At 50.1% G+C, this 18,303-nt stretch overlaps 1 long non-coding RNA gene and 4 other non-coding genes across 6 annotated transcripts; all 5 read right to left on the bottom strand.

Annotated features, from left to right (window-relative positions):
- Positions 1–1,448: 1,448 nt before the first annotated feature.
- LOC142256063 (uncharacterized) lies at positions 1,449–17,559 on the bottom strand. 2 transcript variants are annotated; one of them, XR_012727476.1, is made up of 7 exons: positions 14,752–14,825; positions 14,368–14,470; positions 13,612–13,660; positions 12,046–12,098; positions 11,472–11,519; positions 4,628–4,658; positions 1,449–1,590 (listed from the first exon to the last, which is right to left on the bottom strand). It is a non-coding gene; the product is annotated as an uncharacterized LOC142256063 (long non-coding RNA). The 2 variants fall into 2 exon arrangements; XR_012727475.1 differs by lacking the exon at positions 14,752–14,825 and adding an exon at positions 17,471–17,559 and having other exon boundaries at positions 1,454–1,590.
- On the bottom strand, positions 4,503–4,593 carry LOC142257289 (small nucleolar RNA SNORD88). Its single transcript, XR_012727608.1, has one exon. It is a non-coding gene; the product is annotated as a small nucleolar RNA SNORD88 (small nucleolar RNA).
- LOC142257286 (small nucleolar RNA SNORD88) lies at positions 11,925–12,015 on the bottom strand. Its single transcript, XR_012727605.1, has one exon. It is a non-coding gene; the product is annotated as a small nucleolar RNA SNORD88 (small nucleolar RNA).
- Positions 13,493–13,583, bottom strand: LOC142257288 (small nucleolar RNA SNORD88). The gene has a single exon (XR_012727607.1). It is a non-coding gene; the product is annotated as a small nucleolar RNA SNORD88 (small nucleolar RNA).
- On the bottom strand, positions 14,113–14,202 carry LOC142257287 (small nucleolar RNA SNORD88). The gene has a single exon (XR_012727606.1). It is a non-coding gene; the product is annotated as a small nucleolar RNA SNORD88 (small nucleolar RNA).
- Positions 17,560–18,303: the final 744 nt, after the last annotated feature.

The following is an 18,303-nucleotide window of genomic DNA, read 5'->3' as shown; positions in this document are numbered from 1 at the left end:
TTTCTTCCATCCGATATAGTCAGCAGCTACTGCTGACTAAACAGTGGAGCTATGCGTGGATGTCTGACCTCCTTCGCACAAAGCAGAAAACTGGTGAGCCAGTGATCCCACTAAGGGTGTATAGCCAGAAGGGGAGGGGCCTTACACTTTTTAGTGTAATGCTTTGTGTGGCCTCCGGAGGCAGTAGCTATACACCCAATCGTCTGGGTCTCCCAATGGAGCGACGAAGAAAATGGTCATGTGACCACTCCTGCCGCGATTTTGCCGCTTCCGGTCATTTCATGTCAACATTGGCAGGGCCATGTTGACATGCAAATGTGGAACAGCATGTCGCCTCCCTGCTGGGCTGTACAGTACGAGGAGTCCCCGCCCCCCTTCCCTGCACCCTCCCACACATTCCCCTGCACCTCTTTTACTCTCCAGCAACCTCCCCTTGCACTGCTCTGGGGTCCGTGACCTGGGGGAGGGGCCTGGCGGCAGCTGCCGTGGTGTCAGCTCCAGCACCGGGCCCCCTGCCCAGGATCGCACATTCAAATATACCGGCATCACAGATGCCGGTACATTTGAAAGTGCTGATGAGAAGCAGCGCAGCATCACTGTCCCTCCGGCTGTCTGTGCTCTCTTCAGCACAGGAGTGACGTCACTACTGTGCTGATATGTCCAGAGCACAGACAGCGTGTGAACGTGCAGGAGCGGCGGGGACCGAGGACAGGTGAGTATGTACTCCACATGTGTTCCCTATGGGGGGGTGGGGCAGAGCCATATGTGTGCGTGTGCAGAGCCATATGTGTGCGTGTGCAGAGCCATATGTGTGCGTGTGCAGAGCCATATGTGTGCGTGTGCAGAGCCATATGTGTGCGTGTGCAGAGCCATATGTGTGCGTGTGCAGAGCCATATGTGTGCGTGTGCAGAGCCATATGTGTGCGTGTGCAGAGCCATATGTGTGCGTGTGCAGAGCCATATGTGTGCGTGTGCAGAGTCATATGTGTGCGTGTGCAGAGTCATATGTGTGCGTGTGCAGAGTCATGTGTGTGCGTGTGCGGTGCAGAGCCCGATGTGGGGCTGTTATTTGCAATGCTGTAGTGATACCAGGTCAGGTGCTGGGGAAGAATACCGACAGGGAATGTGTGTGCAGGGGGCGGGCAGGGGGTGGGGCTGGACACTGAGGCTGGACACTGAGGGCGGGCAGAGGGTGGGGCTGGACACTGAGGCTGGACAGTGAGGGCGGGCAGGGGGTGGGGCTGGACACTGAGGCTGGACAGTGAGGGCGGGCAGAGGGTGGGGCTGGACACTGGGGTTTGTGGTGACAGCTATGACTGAGGTTCTGCACAGGAAGTGGTCAGTTTGCTGGAGCTGAATGTAAACAAGAAGCTGCAGAGAATAAAGGGTGAATTCAAGAGGAACAAAAGTTAGAAAACAAAAAATAACAATGTAGGTGTGATTTATATGACAATACAGCACAGAAACTCAAATTTTTGTTAAGCTAATGTCGGACAACTCCTTTAATGAGATTTTTTATCATAATCAGCAGCTCAAATTACATAAGACACCCAATAGTGTTCAGGAATTAAAATCTTCATTGTCCACTGTCTGCAATAAACAAGAAAAAAAAATAAATATCAGACATTAAAATTCTTAAGATATGATTTCACACCTGACTAAGTAGAGAAAGCACTTAAGATGAAACTACCATCTTAGGCATTGCCATTTAGACGATGCCACTGCTACATAGGGGAACATATACTGAGCTACAAGATGGGGTGAAGCCATTTACCATATGTTTTATCAGATACACTGGAATATAAGATGCACCCCAAATTAGAAAAAAAAATAAAATAAATATGGGGTCTTGGGCTGCTTTCACATCAGTTTTTTGCCATCAGGCACAATCCAGCAAAAAAAACGGATCAGTTGCATCAGTTTTTTCCATCAGTTCCTTAAGTTTCTTGACTGATCCGTTGTGATACTAAGCATGCGCCGTTCAAAAAAAAAAAAAAGATCCGGCGGCCGTATCCGTTTTTTTGCCGCATTATGCCAGATTCAGGGTCCTTAGGCTTCCATTATAAAACACGCCGTACGGCACAATACAGTTTTTCGGCGAGGACAAAAACGTTCCCCTCAGCGTTCCATCTGGCCGACGCACAAGCAAATTTTGCCGGATCCGGCGAAAACCTGATGGAACGCAAGGCCATGGCCATCCGGCGCTAATAGGAGTCTATGGTAAAAAAAAAAACATCCGATTTTTGCCAGATTGTGCCTGATGGCAAAAAACTGGTGTGAAAGGAGCCATATAATCCAGTGGTGTCTTACCAAAGAAGGGGGGTGGCAGCAGTGGTGGATCGGGGAGGGTGGGCACAGTAGGCAGGGGGTGCTGGAGTTTGGGCAATGCTACAGTGTCCCAGATGCTCCCTGTGGGCACTGTGAGGCGGGGTGAGCAACCAGAAGCTGTAAGCGGTGTGGGCTTCAAAGAAATGGCGCTTTGTGTCGGCGCATGTGCAGAAGGAGGTGTTGCCTCAATGATAAGCTAAGATCTCATCTGTGCACGCGCCACCTCTGAGCGCCATTTTCCTTAAAGGGAACCTGTCAGCAGAAATGTCCCCTAAAACCTAACAGATTCCCCCTCTGCAGCTCCTGGGCTGCATTCTATAAAGGTCCCTGTTATGATTGTGCCCACTTTCTGACCGAAAAAAAGTGTTTATAAAGTTGTACCTTTTTGGCTTCTGATTCTGTAAATCCGTCACGGGGGCGGGCTGCCTGATGGCCGTTATTCTGCCCCCTGGTCCTGTATGCCGCCCCCATCGCTGATTTCAATACTTCTGGACGCCGCCCACTGCTCCAGCCATCCCCGCGCATGCCCAGTGCCCATCTCTCGGGGATGAGCACTGTGCCCAGCGTCACCGCTGGTGACGTGCACGCAGGGTTAAGATTATGGGCGGTGCTGTGATGTTTATTCCTAAGCAACCGCCCATTATCGCGGGACCGCGCTTTCCCCCTCGGCCTGCTTCTTTCTGCGCAAGCGCGCTGCTGCTGACCTCACTTCGCCTCCTTCCCATCTTGCCCCGAGGCAGGAAATAGATGGGAAGAGCGCGGAGCAGTGACTACACCGAAAGCGCGGTCCCGCGATTATGGGCGGTTGCTTAGGAATAAACATCACAGCACCGCCCATAATCTTAACCCTGCGTGCACGTGACGCTGGGCACAGTGCTCATCCCCGAGAGATGGGCACTGGGCATGCGCGGGGATGGCTGGAGCAGTGGGCGGCGTCCAGAAGTATTGAAATCAGCGATGGGGGCGGCATACAGGACCAGGGGGCAGAATAACGGCCATCAGGCAGCCCGCCCCCGTGACGGTTTTACAGAATCAGAAGCCAAAAAGGTACAACTTTATAAACACTTTTTTTCGGTCAGAAAGTGGGCACAATCATAACAGGGACCTTTATAGAATGCAGCCCAGGAGCTGCAGAGGGGGAATCTGTTAGGTTTTAGGGGACATTTCTGCTGACAGGTTCCCTTTAAGTCCGTTGCAGGGAGATCAATGGGCTGAAAGCTGCGTGTGTGCAGATGAAATCTTGAGCAGAGAGCTCCATCTGCGCATGCGCCGACTCTGGGCTCCATTTGAAGCCCGCACCGCCGACATTTTCAGAACGGCCCTTGTCTCATTGCCCGCAGCATCTCCTGTGACCCCTTCTCCACCACCTCCCCTGGTAAGCTACATTCGGATTATAAGACGCACCCCTCGTTTTCCTCCCGAATTTTTGGGAGGAAAAGTGCATCTTATAATCCAAAGAATTTGGTGCATGCTTTTTAAATACAGGAATGAAGAAATACTTCTATTTTCAACAATTCAGAATTTTCCAATGCTGGACACAAATGAAATGTGTACTTCTTAGGGCCTCTACCCTTTAGGACCAAGTGGCAACAGCTAATCATATTTTTCAGATTTTAAGACGCACCTTTCCTCCCAAAAATTTGTGAGGAAAATGAGGGGTGAGTCTTAAAATCTGACTATAGCTTACCGGGGGGCTGTGTGCGGCGAGTGGGTGCATTCTGGCTGCATGCAGGCGGCCGGGTGCCTGCTGCCTCTGTCCTGGAGGCCGGCTGAGCAGCCTGCCACATAGTGCTTGCAGGCAGTTGTGCGGCAGGTGTCCCAGTGTGTCCACTGTCCCAGTTTCAAATTATGGCGCCGGGAGTCAGCGCATGCGCAGATTAAGCTCTTGGATGAGAGCTCCATCTGCACATGCACCACTCCAGGTGCCATCATTTGAACCGGGTCCGCGGACACTCACCGCACTGGCCTGCTCCACCACTGACCCACTGCTGCCACCAGCACAACCTCTGCCTCCTGTGACCCTGCTTCACCACCACTGCTACCCCCCTCCGGTAAGACAACACCGGAGTATAAGACGGACGCCATTTTTATATTTTTTACCTCTAAGTTTGGGGTGCGTCTTATAAAACAAAAAATACAGTAAGTGCAATCTGCAGATTATACCATCAGTGGCAGTGTCCCTCAGACCCGCTGCATGTCAAGTCACAGCGGGGCACAGTTTTCCGTCACAGGAGTCAGAGCCCAGTGCTGCCATCATTGGGACAGAATACATTTAGTCGCAATAAGAAGGCCAAGATACCTGCTATGTAGCCTCAATCCAACAGAGTCCTCTATAAATAAAGAAAAACAGAGTAAAATTAAAAGTCAGTTATATTACCAGTACCATAAAAATGATACATGAAATTTAACATTACTAAATATCACAAAGACCTCCACATCTGTACAGTCCCCTACTTGGCACCCCTTCTACAAGCCAGCTGCCACATACAATTCTGGTAGACCCAGCCCATATGGTACAGATCTGCTTAAGAGTCCATGTTAAAGGGGTTGTCCAACATGTGATAATTGTGTTTCCACTGTATTTTGGACAAAACACTTTGCAAATGGATTGCATTAAAAATATCTCCATCCAGCGGAGTTTCACTTATTGGGCTACTTAATGTAGTTTTGATAAAATCACTGGTTAATCAGCAGGAGATAATCATTACAGGACTACTTGTTGTGCTGCCAGGTAGTCCAGCATATTCATCATCTCTGTATAACTTTTAGATCTGCAGCAGAGAAAACAGTGATTTTATCAAAATGACAGCAAACAGCTCAGTAAGTGACACATCGCTGGAATCAGGGTCCCTGTCACGCGGTTCTCATTTAGGTGAGCAAAGAAGGGAATTTTGTTACTTACCGTAAATTCCTTTTCTTCTAGCTCTTATTGGGAGACCCAGACGATTGGGTGTATAGCACTGCCTCCGGAGGCCACACAAAGCAATTACACTAAAAAGTGTAAGGCCCCTCCCCTTCTGGCTATACACCCCCAGTGGGATCACTGGCTCACCAGTTTTAGTGCAAAAGCAAGAAGGAGGAAAGCCAATAACTGGTTTAAACAAATTCTCTCCGAGTAACATCGGAGAACTGAAAACCGTTCAACATGAACAACATGTGTACCCGAAAACAACCAAAAATCCCGAAGGACAACAGGGCGGGTGCTGGGTCTCCCAATAAGAGCTAGAAGAAAAGGAATTTACGGTAAGTAACAAAATTCCCTTCTTCTTCGGCGCTCTATTGGGAGACCCAGACGATTGGGACGTCCAAAAGCTGTCCCTGGGTGGGTAAAGAAATACCTCATGTTAGAGCTGCAAGACAGCCCTCCCCTACGGGGAGGCAACTGCCGCCTGCAGGACTCTTCTACCTAGGCTGGCGTCCGCCGAAGCATAGGTATGCACCTGATAATGTTTGGTGAAAGTGTGCAGACTCGACCAGGTAGCTGCCTGGCACACCTGTTGAGCCGTAGCCTGGTGTCGTAATGCCCAGGATGCACCCACGGCTCTGGTAGAATGGGCCTTCAGCCCTGATGGAACCGGAAGCCCAGCAGAACGGTAGGCTTCAAGAATTGGTTCTTTGATCCATCGAGCCAGGGTGGCTTTAGAAGCCTGCGACCCTTTGCGCTTACCAGCGACAAGGACAAAGAGTGCATCCGAACGGCGCAAGGGCGCCGTGCGGGAAATGTAGATTCTGAGTGCTCTCACCAGATCTAACAAATGTAAATCCTTCTCATACCGATGAACTGCATGAGGACAAAACGAAGGCAAAGAGATATCCTGATTAAGATGAAAAGAGGATACCACCTTCGGGAGAAACTCCTGAATAGGACGCAGCACAACCTTGTCCTGGTGGAAGACCAGGAAGGGAGCCTTGGATGATAGTGCTGCCAGCTCAGACACTCTCCGAAGAGATGTGATCGCTACCAGAAAAGCCACTTTCTGTGATAGTCTAGAAAGTGAAACCTCCTTCAGAGGCTCGAAAGGCGGCTTCTGGAGGGCAACTAGTACCCTGTTCAGATCCCATGGATCTAACGGCCGCTTGTACGGGGGTACGATATGGCAAACCCCCTGTAGGAACGTGCGCACCTTAGGAAGGCGTGCCAAACGCCTCTGAAAAAAGACGGATAGCGCCGAGACCTGACCTTTAAGGGAGCCGAGCGACAAACCTTTTTCTAACCCAGATTGCAGGAAAGAAAGAAAGGTAGGCAATGCAAATGGCCAGGGAGACACTCCCTGAGCAGAGCACCAGGATAAAAATATCCTCCACGTTCTGTGGTAGATCTTAGCAGACGTGGGCTTCCTAGCCTGTCTCATGGTGGCAACGACCCCTTGGGACAATCCTGAAGACGTTAGGATCCAGGACTCAATGGCCACACAGTCAGGTTCAGGGCCGCAGAATTCCGATGGAAAAACGGCCCTTGGGACAGTAAGTCTGGTCGGTCTGGGAGTGCCCACGGTTGGCCGACCGTGAGCTGCCACAGATCCGGATACCACGCCCTCCTCGGCCAGTCTGGGGCGACAAGTATGACGCGGCTGCAATCGGATCTGATTTTGCGTAGCACTCTGGGCAGGAGTGCCAGAGGTGGAAACACATAAGGGAGCCGGAACTGCGACCAATCTTGCACTAGGGCGTCTGCCGCCAGCGCTCTTTGATCGCGAGACCGTGCCATGAAGGTTGGGACCTTGTTGTTGTGCCGTGACGCCATTAGGTCGACGTCCGGCACCCCCCAGCGGCGACAGATTTCCTGAAACACGTCTGGGTGAAGGGACCATTCCCCTGCGTCCATGCCCTGGCGACTGAGGAAGTCTGCTTCCCAGTTTTCTACGCCGGGGATGTGAACCGCGGATATGGTGGAGGCTGTGGCTTCCACCCACATCAGAATCCTCCGGACTTCCTGGAAGGCTTGCCGACTGCGTGTCCCCCCTTGGTGGTTGATGTATGCCACCGCTGTGGAGTTGTCCGACTGAATTCGGATCTGCCTTCCTTCCAGCCACTGCTGGAAGGCTAGTAGGGCAAGATACACTGCTCTGATTTCCAGAACATTGATCTGAAGGGTGGACTCCTGCTGAGACCACGTACCCTGAGCCCTGTGGTGAAGAAAGACTGCTCCCCACCCTGACAGACTCGCATCTGTCGTGACCACCGCCCAAGACGGTGGTAGGAAGGATCTTCCCTGTGATAATGAGGTGGGAAGAAGCCACCACTGCAGAGAGTCTTTGGCTGTCTGGGAAAGGTAGACCTTCCTGTCCAGGGATGTTGACTTCCCGTCCCATTGGCGGAGAATGTCCCATTGAAGTGGACGCAGATGAAACTGCGCAAACGGAACCGCCTCTATTGCCGCCACCATCTTCCCGAGGAAGTGCATGAGGCGTCTTAAGGAGTGCGGCTGACTTTGAAGGAGAGCCTGCACCCCAGTCTGTAGAGACCGCTGCTTGTCCAGCGGAAGTTTCACTATCGCTGAGAGAGTATGAAACTCCATGCCAAGATACGTTAGTGATTGGGCCGGTGACAGATTTGACTTTGGGAAGTTGATGATCCACCCGAACGCCTGGAGAGTCTCCAGTGCAACATTCAGGCTGAGTTGGCATGCCTCTTGAGAGGGTGCCTTGACCAGTAGATCGTCCAAGTAAGGGATCACAGAGTGTCCCTGAGAGTGCAAGACTGCTACCACTGCCGCCATGACCTTGGTGAACACCCGAGGGGCTGTCGCCAGACCAAATGGCAGAGCTACGAACTGAAGATGGTCGTCTCCTATCACGAAGCGTAGGAAGCATTGGTGCTCTGTAGCAATCGGCACGTGGAGATAAGCATCCTTGATGTCTATTGATGCTAGGAAATCTCCTTGAGACATAGAGGCAATGACTGAGCGGAGGGATTCCATCCGGAACCGCCTGGCGTTCACATGCTTGTTGAGTAGTTTTAGGTCCAGAACAGGACGGAAGGAGCCGTCCTTTTTTGGAACCACAAAGAGATTGGAGTAAAATCCTCGCCCCCGTTCGAGAGGGGGGACAGGGATCACGACTCCTTCTGCTCTTAGAGAGTCCACCGCCTGCAGCAGGGCATCTGCTCGGTTGGGGTGTGGGGAGGTTCTGAAGAACCGAAGTGGAGGCCGAGAACTGAACTCGATTCTGTACCCGCGAGACAGAATGTCTGTTACCCACCGGTCTTTGACCTGAGACAGCCAAATGTCGCAAAAGCGGGAGAGCCTGCCACCGACCGAGGATGCGGAGGGAGGAGGCCGAAAGTCATGAGGTAGCCGCTTTGGAAGCGGTTCCTCCATTTGCTTTCCTGGGGCGTGAGTGAGCCCGCCAGGAATCTGAGCTCCCTTGTTCTTTGAGTCCTTTTGGACGAGGAGAATTGGGCCTTGCCCGAGCCACGAAAGGACCGAAACCTCGACTGCCACTTTTTCTGTTGAGGTTTACTTGCTCTGGGCTGTGGTAAGGAAGAGTCCTTACCCTTGGACTGTTTTATGATTTCAGCCAATGGCTCACCAAACAGTCTGTCTCTAGATAATGGCAAGCTGGTTAAGCATTTTTTGGAACCAGCATCTGCTTTCCAGTCCTTTAACCACAAGGCTCTGCGCAAAACCACAGAATTGGCGGACGCCATAGCGGTACGGCTCGTAGATTCTAGGACAGCATTGATAGCATAGGTCGCAAACGCAGACATTTGCGAAGTTAGGGACGCCACTTGCGGCACTGCTGGATGTATGAAAGCATCCACCTGTGCTAAACCAGCTGAAATAGCTTGGAGTGCCCACACGGCCGCGAATGCTGGAGCAAACGACGCGCCGATAGATTCATAGACAGATTTCAACCAAAGGTCCATCTGTCTGTCGTTGGCATCTTTAAGTGAAGCGCCATCCTCTACTGCGACTATGGATCTAGCCGCAAGCTTGGAAATTGGGGGATCCACCTTTGGACACTGGGTCCAGCGTTAGGCTACCTCAGAGGGAAAAGGATAACGGGTATCCTTAGAACGTTTAGAGAAACGCTTGTCTGGATGAGCGTCGTGTTTCTGGATCGATTCTCTGAAATCAGAGTGGTCCAAAAAAGCACTTAATTTACGCTTGGGATATAGGAAATGGAACTTCTCCTGCTGTGCAGCTGCCTCCTCTGCAGAAGGAGCTGGGGGAGAAATATCCAACAGCCTATTAATTGCCGATATAAGGTCATTAACCATGGCGTCACCATCAGGGGCATCCAGATTGAGAGGGGCCTCAGGATTAGAATCCTGGTCACCTTCCTCAGTCTCATCACAGAGAGACTCTTGTCGCTGAGACCCTGAACAGTGTGAGGACGTGGAGGGTCTTTCCCAGCGAGCTCGCTTAGGCTGCCTGGGACTGTCATCTGAGTCAGAGACTTCAGCCTGTGATGCTTGAGACCCCCCTGAAGTACGGATTAGTTCCAACTGAGGGGGACCGGGGAGCATAGACACAGCAGTGTCCATGGCCTGAGGAACTGGCCTGGACTGCAAGGTCTCCAGGATTTTTGCCATAGTCACAGACATTTTATCAGCAAAAACTGCAAAGTCTGTCCCCGTCACCGGGGCAGGGTTCACAGGCGCCTCTGCCTGGGCTACCACCACAATAGGCTCTGGCTGACGAAGTGCCACTGGGATTGAACATTGAACACAATGTGAGTCGTTGGAGCCTGCCGGTAGATCAGCCCCACATGCAGCACAAACAGTGTACACAGCCTGTGCCTTGGCACCCTTGCGTTTTGCGGATGACATGTTGCTGCCTCCTCAGAGCAGTACAGGGTGTCCAGCCAAGAAGCGACCTTACAGTGCAACTATATATATATATATATAGTACCAAGAAAAAAGTACACTAATATAACACTGAGGCACTAGAGGGGCCAGCACTACTGTGCTGCTTACCACCCGCTTAGGAGCGGGTGTGTGGACGCCAGAAATCCCTCTAGTCTGGGTCTCCCAGAGCCTGCTGCCTTTCCCCAGCCAGCCGCATGTGTAATGGCTGCCGGCGTCCTTGTGGAGAGGGGCGGGCCCTGGGCGTATACAGACGAAGAGCGGGAAGCCTGCTTCCCCCTGTGCCTAGTGAGACGGCTGGAGCATGTAAATAAAGCTCCAGCCCTCGGCGCTGTTAATTGAGCAGCGTCTCTCCCCTACCCTGATTGACAGGGTGGGGGCGGGAACGAAGCGGCACTAGGCCGCAGAAGCCAGGGGCTAAAGTTAGAAGCGCCGCCGCCGTAAAAGCGCGGTCGGCGCAAAGTCCCCGGCGCACTACAAGTCGCAGCTGCGCCGCCGCTCCAGGAGCGGTCGGCGCAGTAGTTCCCAACATGAAACGTCACTCAGCAAAGCTGCAGTGACCTAACCCCGGCGCACAGCGCTACTGTCCCCGGCGCACTATAACACTCAGCAAGCCTGAGAGTGTCCGTGCCTGCCGGGGACACAGAGTACCTGAAAGTTGCAGGGCCTTGTCCCTGAACGGCACTCCCGCTCCAAATCCAGCAGGTTCTATGGGTCTGTGGATGGAGCCCGGCCCCAGGGCTTGGGGGCCGGCAAGATCCCACTTCCACAGAGCCCCAGGGGATGTGGAAGGAAAACAGCATGTGGGCTCCAGCCTCTGTACCAGCAATAGGTACCTCAACCTTACAAGCACCACCGCGGGTGAGAAGGGAGCATGCTGGGGGCCCCATATGGGCCCTCTTTTCTTCCATCCGATATAGCCAGCAGCTACTGCTGACTACAAACAGTGGAGCTATGCGTGGATGTCTGACCTCCTTCGCACAAAGCAGAAAACTGGTGAGCCAGTGATCCCACTGGGGGTGTATAGCCAGAAGGGGAGGGGCCTTACACTTTTTAGTGTAATTGCTTTGTGTGGCCTCCGGAGGCAGTGCTATACACCCAATCGTCTGGGTCTCCCAATAGAGCGACGAAGAAAAACAGGTGATTGGATACCCTTTAATATGCCTGCATATTGTAATAGACTAAACTACCCATACAACTATGGTCCCTCAGACCCGCTGCATGTCAAGTCACAGCAGGGCACAGTTTTCATACACGGGTTTCAGAGCCCAGTGCTGCCATCATCGGGACATATTCCACCCATTTATAATATTAGAAGGGGATATACTGTATACCTGACATGGAGACTGTAGTCCCACGAGGCTTGCTCATTCTCTGGCTACCTGGAAAAAAAAAAAAAAAAAGTTTTAAAATCAGCATGAAACATTTAGAAACCTTCAGTTGAGTGAACATTGCTGGCACTTCTAGTACATCATGTGCCTTTGGTGTAATGACTGCACCCCTACTGATGCCAAAATAGCACTAAACCAAGTTACTGATAAAAACCCATCCACCAGTCCTATTAATGTCTATGGATGATTTAGGGGGATCTCCCACACTTCTATAGGCCAGAGCAGGCAAATGTACAGCTGTGGTAGAGCCATCCAGTGTATGCCCCTGCGAGATGATCACCACCAGATGGAGATTGCAGTTTCTCAGGGGTACCAGAAGCCGGAGCAGCTGAACACTGGGGGGCTGCATGGATGAAAGCCTCATCACTCACATCCCCATGGTGTAACATATAAAGCCTGCCCCTCAGACCCGCTGCATGTCAAGTCACAGCGGGGCACGGTTCTCATCCATGGGTTTCAGAGCCCAGTGCTGCCATCATCGGGACAGGCAATATTCAGACTAGTGGACTGTGTATACCTTGTAAGTGGCCTTCACATGCGCATCATCTTCCAGCCCTATTCACCAGTCACCTGAGGGAAAAAAAAAATATAATTATAATATTAATAAAATTAAAAATAAAAATTTTGGGCAAAATATATATAGCCCTAAATTATTATTATAATTTATTATTTTTATTATAATTTATTATATTTTTATTATAATTTATTATTTTTATTATTTATTTTTAGTATAATTTTTTTAGTATAATTTAATTATAATTTATTATATTTTTATTATAATGTATTATTTTTATTATTATATTTTATTATTTTTATTATAATTTATTATTATAATTATATAAATAATTAGGGCACAAATCAGCAGTATATTCAGCTGAGATGGGAACATGCAGAAAGCAGAGGGTCAGTTTGCATTGTGTCAACCCCCAACAGCCTGCAAGCCTAACATGCAAAAGACCACTACTCTCCTGCATAGGTCTATGGAGTCCACAAATTAAAAGCACAGAATGACTGCTCAAACCAAGCACAGAGCTCTGACCTGGTTTAATATGGCTACCTGCACATGTTCCCTAAACTATATAGGTAAAACAAAGAACTGAGAAGTTGGAGAACATGTGGGAGATATTAACAAATTGGACCCCCTTCTGACCCGACACATTAATGAGGTCCATCATGTAAACTCGAGGGAAATCTGCAATTGAGTTACTAAACAAAGCCAATGGGGGTGCTCATTCCAATCTTCCCACAATTTGCATCACAAGTGGGGCATCATCCTTGCAGGCTCTGCACACATGCCCCTGTGCTGAGTGAGTGTGCACGTCCTTGTCTGGTGCTTCTGATGGAACGTGCCTTGTTTCTGGACATACAAAGATACATGGGTTACTCCTCGATTGGCGCACTCCATGATGGAACACCCCTCGTTTCCAGACATGCATGGCGTGACATGGGTCACTTCATTCCCCCCCTTTACTGATGATTAGGGACGCAGACCTCCATACGCGCTTACACATATGGGGACATTTTACTTGCAGCATTACTGGAAACAGATCTTCCCCTATATAAATGGAATCGCAGCATAACAGTGCCTTCCATCATTTGGACATCACGTCTCAATATCAGCCTCCTGATAAACCTTTAGGGGGAAAGCATTGAGGAAATATACTTCTACTCTCTGCTGAGTACCTTCCTACCATTTATTTTAGTGTGTACCCTATAGCATGCTGACAAAGTCCTTAATTTAGTGATGGGGTAATCTAGGGCTAGTGAAAGATAGCAACCATGGAGCAGGGACACGATTGTAGCACCATTTCTTCCATTGTGCTTGTCATATCCCAGGTTGTCCATCCTCCACTGGTAGGTAGGTTGCTTATTTGACAGGTATACTATCAGGGATTGTATAGTATCTGTGTAGTCTGTACTCTGCAAGAGTATTTTTTAAGGGTACATTCTCTTCTATATAAAGCCTGTCCCTCAGACCCGCTGCATGTCAAGTCACAGCGGGGCACGGTTCTCATACATGGGTTTCAGAGCCCAGTGCTGCCATCATTGGGACAGGCGATATTCAGAGTAGTGGACTGTTTACCTTGTAAGTGGCTTCATATGCACATCATCTTCCAGCCCCATTCACTCACCTACAAAGAGAAATATATAATTAGGGCACAGAAATCCACAGTATATTCAGCTGTAATAGGAGCATGTGGAAAGCGCTAGGTCAACACCAAGTAGATCTGACCAAGTTCCACTAACCGCTCTCCCCAACTGCCTGCAAGCCTAACACGCAAGAGACAACTGCCCTCCTGCATAAGTCTTTGGAGGCAGTAAGTAAAAGGACCATCAGGACAGAATGACTGTTCAAACCAAGCACAGGTGCTCAGTGCACCATTATTATGGCCAAACTGTTCAGTCCAACTTTCCGCCTTCTCTCTGCACTTATGTGGCTCTATATAGTTACAGTTGTCAATCAAAACAGGGGTGGGGTAGAGAGCATCTGTGCTTGGTTTGAACAGTCAAGTTGTGTCAGTACAGATTAAGTGTTAAGCAGGGGGGATGTTAATGATTTCTGCATTAGGGGCTTGCACGGCCGCTGTCCCTCAGTCCCCCTGCATGTCAGGACAGGGGGGCACAGGTATCTTTCATATTGATTCAGAGCCCAGTGCTAGCATCATTGGGGCAGACCGTGCATGGCATTACGGTATTAATGGAGTAGCCTGCAATTCTCTACACGTATGCACAGGGATTGGGAAACCTGATTGCAATGTAATTGGCAACTGGACATTATTCACCAGACTATTCAATAATCCAAGCCTGTCTGGTACAGACCAAGGCTGAGGACACTTACATGTTACACCGGGAAATATTCAAGGTGTTGTGTACACTCCTGGAGGCTGAACGCCCCATCAGCTGCCGCAATGTATCACATGGTCCAAGAGAAGAGATGGGCACTAGAAGAATAAAAGGCATATGTAAAAGATCACAGCAGCATAGGTGGGCACAGAAGCAGCATAGATGGGCACAGAAGCAGCATAGGTGGGCACAGAAGCAGCATAGGTGGGCACAGAAGCAGCAGGGGATTGTCCATCTTCAGAGGAACCTGTAGAAGTAGGCTGTACAAACTATGCTCATCACCTTTAAAACCATGCAAATTGTGTTCCCACAGATGCCCCTGCACCACCCCACACCTCCAAAAGCGCTTTATTAATGCACCACACTGAATGCAAATTACAGTCAGGTCTGATGGGTGAATCCAGACTGATCAGCGCCGCCCCGATCTTGGCAGATGCCACCTGGTGGGTGAATCCAGACTGATCAGCGCCGCCCCGATCTTGTCAGATGCCACCTGGTGGGTGAATCCAGACTGATCAGCGCCGCCCCGATCTTGTCAGATGCCACCTGGTGGGTGAATCCAGACTGATCAGCGCCGCCCCGATCATGTCAGATGCCACCTGGTGGGTGAATCCAGACTGATCAGCGCCGCCCCGATCTTGTCAGATGCCACCTGGTGGGTGAATCCAGACTGATCAGCGCCACCCCGATCTTGTCAGATGCCACCTGGTGGGTGAATCCAGACTGATCAGCGCCGCCCCGATCTTGTCAGATGCCACCTGGTGGGTGAATCCAGACTGATCAGCGCCGCCCCGATCTTGTCAGATGCCACCTGGTGGGTGAATCCAGACTGATCAGCGCCGCCCCGATCTTGTCAGATGCCACCTGGTGGGTGAATCCAGACTGATCAGCGCCGCCCCGATCTTGTCAGATGCCACCTGGTGGGTGAATCCAGACTGATCAGCGCCACCCCGATCTTGTCAGATGCCACCTGGTGGGTGAATCCAGACTGATCAGCGCCGCCCCGATCTTGTCAGATGCCACCTGGTGGGTGAATCCAGACTGATCAGCGCCACCCCGATCTTGTCAGATGCCACCTGGGGGGTGAATCCAGACTGATCAGCGCCACCCCGATCTTGTCAGATGCCACCTGGTGGGTGAATCCAGACTGATCAGCGCCGCCCCGATCTTGTCAGATGCCACCTGGTGGGTGAATCCAGACTGATCAGCGCCGCCCCAATCTTGTCAGATGCCACCTGGTGGGTGAATCCAGACTGATCAGCGCCGCCCCGATCTTGGCAGATGCCACCTGGTGGGTGAATCCAGACTGATCAGCGCCGCCCCGATCTTGTCAGATGCCACCTGGTGGGTGAATCCAGACTGATCAGCGCCGCCCCGATCTTGTCAGATGCCACCTGGTGGGTGAATCCAGACTGATCAGCGCCGCCCCGATCATGTCAGATGCCACCTGGTGGGTGAATCCAGACTGATCAGCGCCGCCCCGATCTTGTCAGATGCCACCTGGTGGGTGAATCCAGACTGATCAGCGCCGCCCCGATCTTGTCAGATGCCACCTGGTGGGTGAATCCAGACTGATCAGCGCCGCCCCGATCTTGTCAGATGCCACCTGGTGGGTGAATCCAGACTGATCAGCGCCGCCCCGATCTTGTCAGATGCCACCTGGTGGGTGAATCCAGACTGATCAGCGCCGCCCCGATCTTGTCAGATGCCACCTGGTGGGTGAATCCAGACTGATCAGCGCCGCCCCGATCTTGTCAGATGCCACCTGGTGGGTGAATCCAGACTGATCAGCGCCACCCCGATCTTGTCAGATGCCACCTGAGGGGTGAATCCAGACTGATCAGCGCCACCCCGATCTTGTCAGATGCCACCTGGTGGGTGAATCCAGACTGATCAGCGCCGCCCCGATCTTGTCAGATGCCACCTGGTGGGTGAATCCAGACTGATCAGCGCCGCCCCGATCTCATCAGATGCCACCTGGTGGGTGAATCCAGACTGATCAGCGCCGCCCCGATCTCATCAGATGCCACCTGGTGGGTGAATCCAGACTGATCAGCGCCGCCACAATCTCATCAGATGCCACCTGGTGGGTGAATCCAGACTGATCAGCGCCGCCCCGATCTCATCAGATGCCACCTGGTGGGTGAATTTCAGACTGATCAGCGCCGCCCCGATCTTGTCAGATGCCACGGTGACTGTAGAGGTGAGAGCGACCATCCTCTGATGCTGTGCATTCATTAGTATGTTAGTACGCCCACAGGGGCATACTAACATGCTAATGGGGCCCAACTAGCCAAGGGAACTAAAGCCCAGGGGACTAGTCCCCTCGCTCAGTATATAATGAAGGATCTTTACAAATACCTTTTCTTAAAGATCTCTATGCTAGTGTATACAGGGACGGTTAGGCAGGGATTAGCACTATGTACCCAGAACTGCTCATGGTGCTGGGGGCATATTGCATTTAACAGGTACATTTTCCAGGGGATTTTGACTGACAACTCCATTACCATCTGTATGAAGCCATTGGTGCCACCTAGTGGTGACCATGTGCACAATTAAAGGGGCTTTCACACAGGGTGTTGTTCCTTTTGTGACATCAATCTGGAAGGGATCATTGTGACCCTGGCAGCAACTCCCTGCACAGGTGACAAGCCACTTGGTGACCTAAATCAGTGCCATTCTTAAAGGGGTTGTCTGATCTGTCCACAGATCAATGGTGGAAGGTGGGAAACCACATCAACTTGCAGAACAGGGTATGTGGCAACAGAGCACACTCATTCATTCTCTATGGGACTGCACTTTTCCTCCACAGTGCAAGAACGAGACTAAACCCCTTCCCCCCTAAAAAAAAAAAGTTAATTCTATCATTAGACAATCCCTTTAAGAAAAGGGGGTGTATCTAAAGTGTCAGGCCCCCCACAAAGCAGAGCAATGCGGTGGATAAAGGTGGCGGATAAAACCCTCTGCTTGCTTGGACAGAATAGACATCCCCATAGAGAGCCATATTTGGGCTTTAAGGAGACGCTGCACAGTACAGGACACATTACTACTGCCACAAGCGCCCACTGCCAGAGCAGCAATCATACTACAGCCCTCACCTGCAGCCCGCGCTCCCGCATCATCACACAACGTGCACGTCCGGCCGCCTGCGCCAAAGAGAAACACGCGCTCCACCGCGGACTTTATATACGCGTCACAGGCCCCCTCTGAGCTGCCCGTGCTGCTGCCTGCAAGAAAATTCCTGCGCAGAAGAGGAGGATTCAAGAATTTATATGGCTAGAGAGATACCGAAGTTGGCACAGAAATCAAACGAATAAATAGGTAATTTAGTTTTTCCTGCTGACAGGCACCTCTTAGGACAGTCACTATAGGAAAGACTGCAGGGGAGGGGTCCTGGAATTCTCATACAAATGTTTTCACATTTTTTGATAAAACTTCAATCATGTTTTTATATATATATATATATATATATATATATATATATATATATATATATATATATATATATAACAGTAGTAATAATAATAATAATAATAATAAAAAAATAATTAATTTTAATATTACTTATTATTTCTTTTAAAATAGTTAATGTATTAATATTTTAAAATGATTAATTATTAAATAATATATAGCTTTATATTATCATAGGTTATGGCACTTCTAAATATATGTATTTTATTTTCAGTATGAGCAATTTTTTTCATATATATATATATATATATATATATATATATATATATATATATATATATCTATATTACACACACACACACAGTACAGACCAAAAGTTTGGACACACCTTCTCATTCAAAGAGTTTTCTTTATTTTCATAGACTCTGAAAATTTTAGATTCACATTGAAGGCATCAAAACTATGAATTAACAAATATGGAATGAAATACTTAAAAATGTGTGAAACAACTGAAAATATG

This window comes from Anomaloglossus baeobatrachus, chromosome 11, assembly GCF_048569485.1.
Source record: "Anomaloglossus baeobatrachus isolate aAnoBae1 chromosome 11, aAnoBae1.hap1, whole genome shotgun sequence".
NCBI classification, from domain to species: domain Eukaryota; kingdom Metazoa; phylum Chordata; class Amphibia; order Anura; family Aromobatidae; genus Anomaloglossus; species Anomaloglossus baeobatrachus.
Note: the sequence above shows the minus strand (reverse complement) of the source record. Positions and strands in the feature narration are given on the sequence as shown.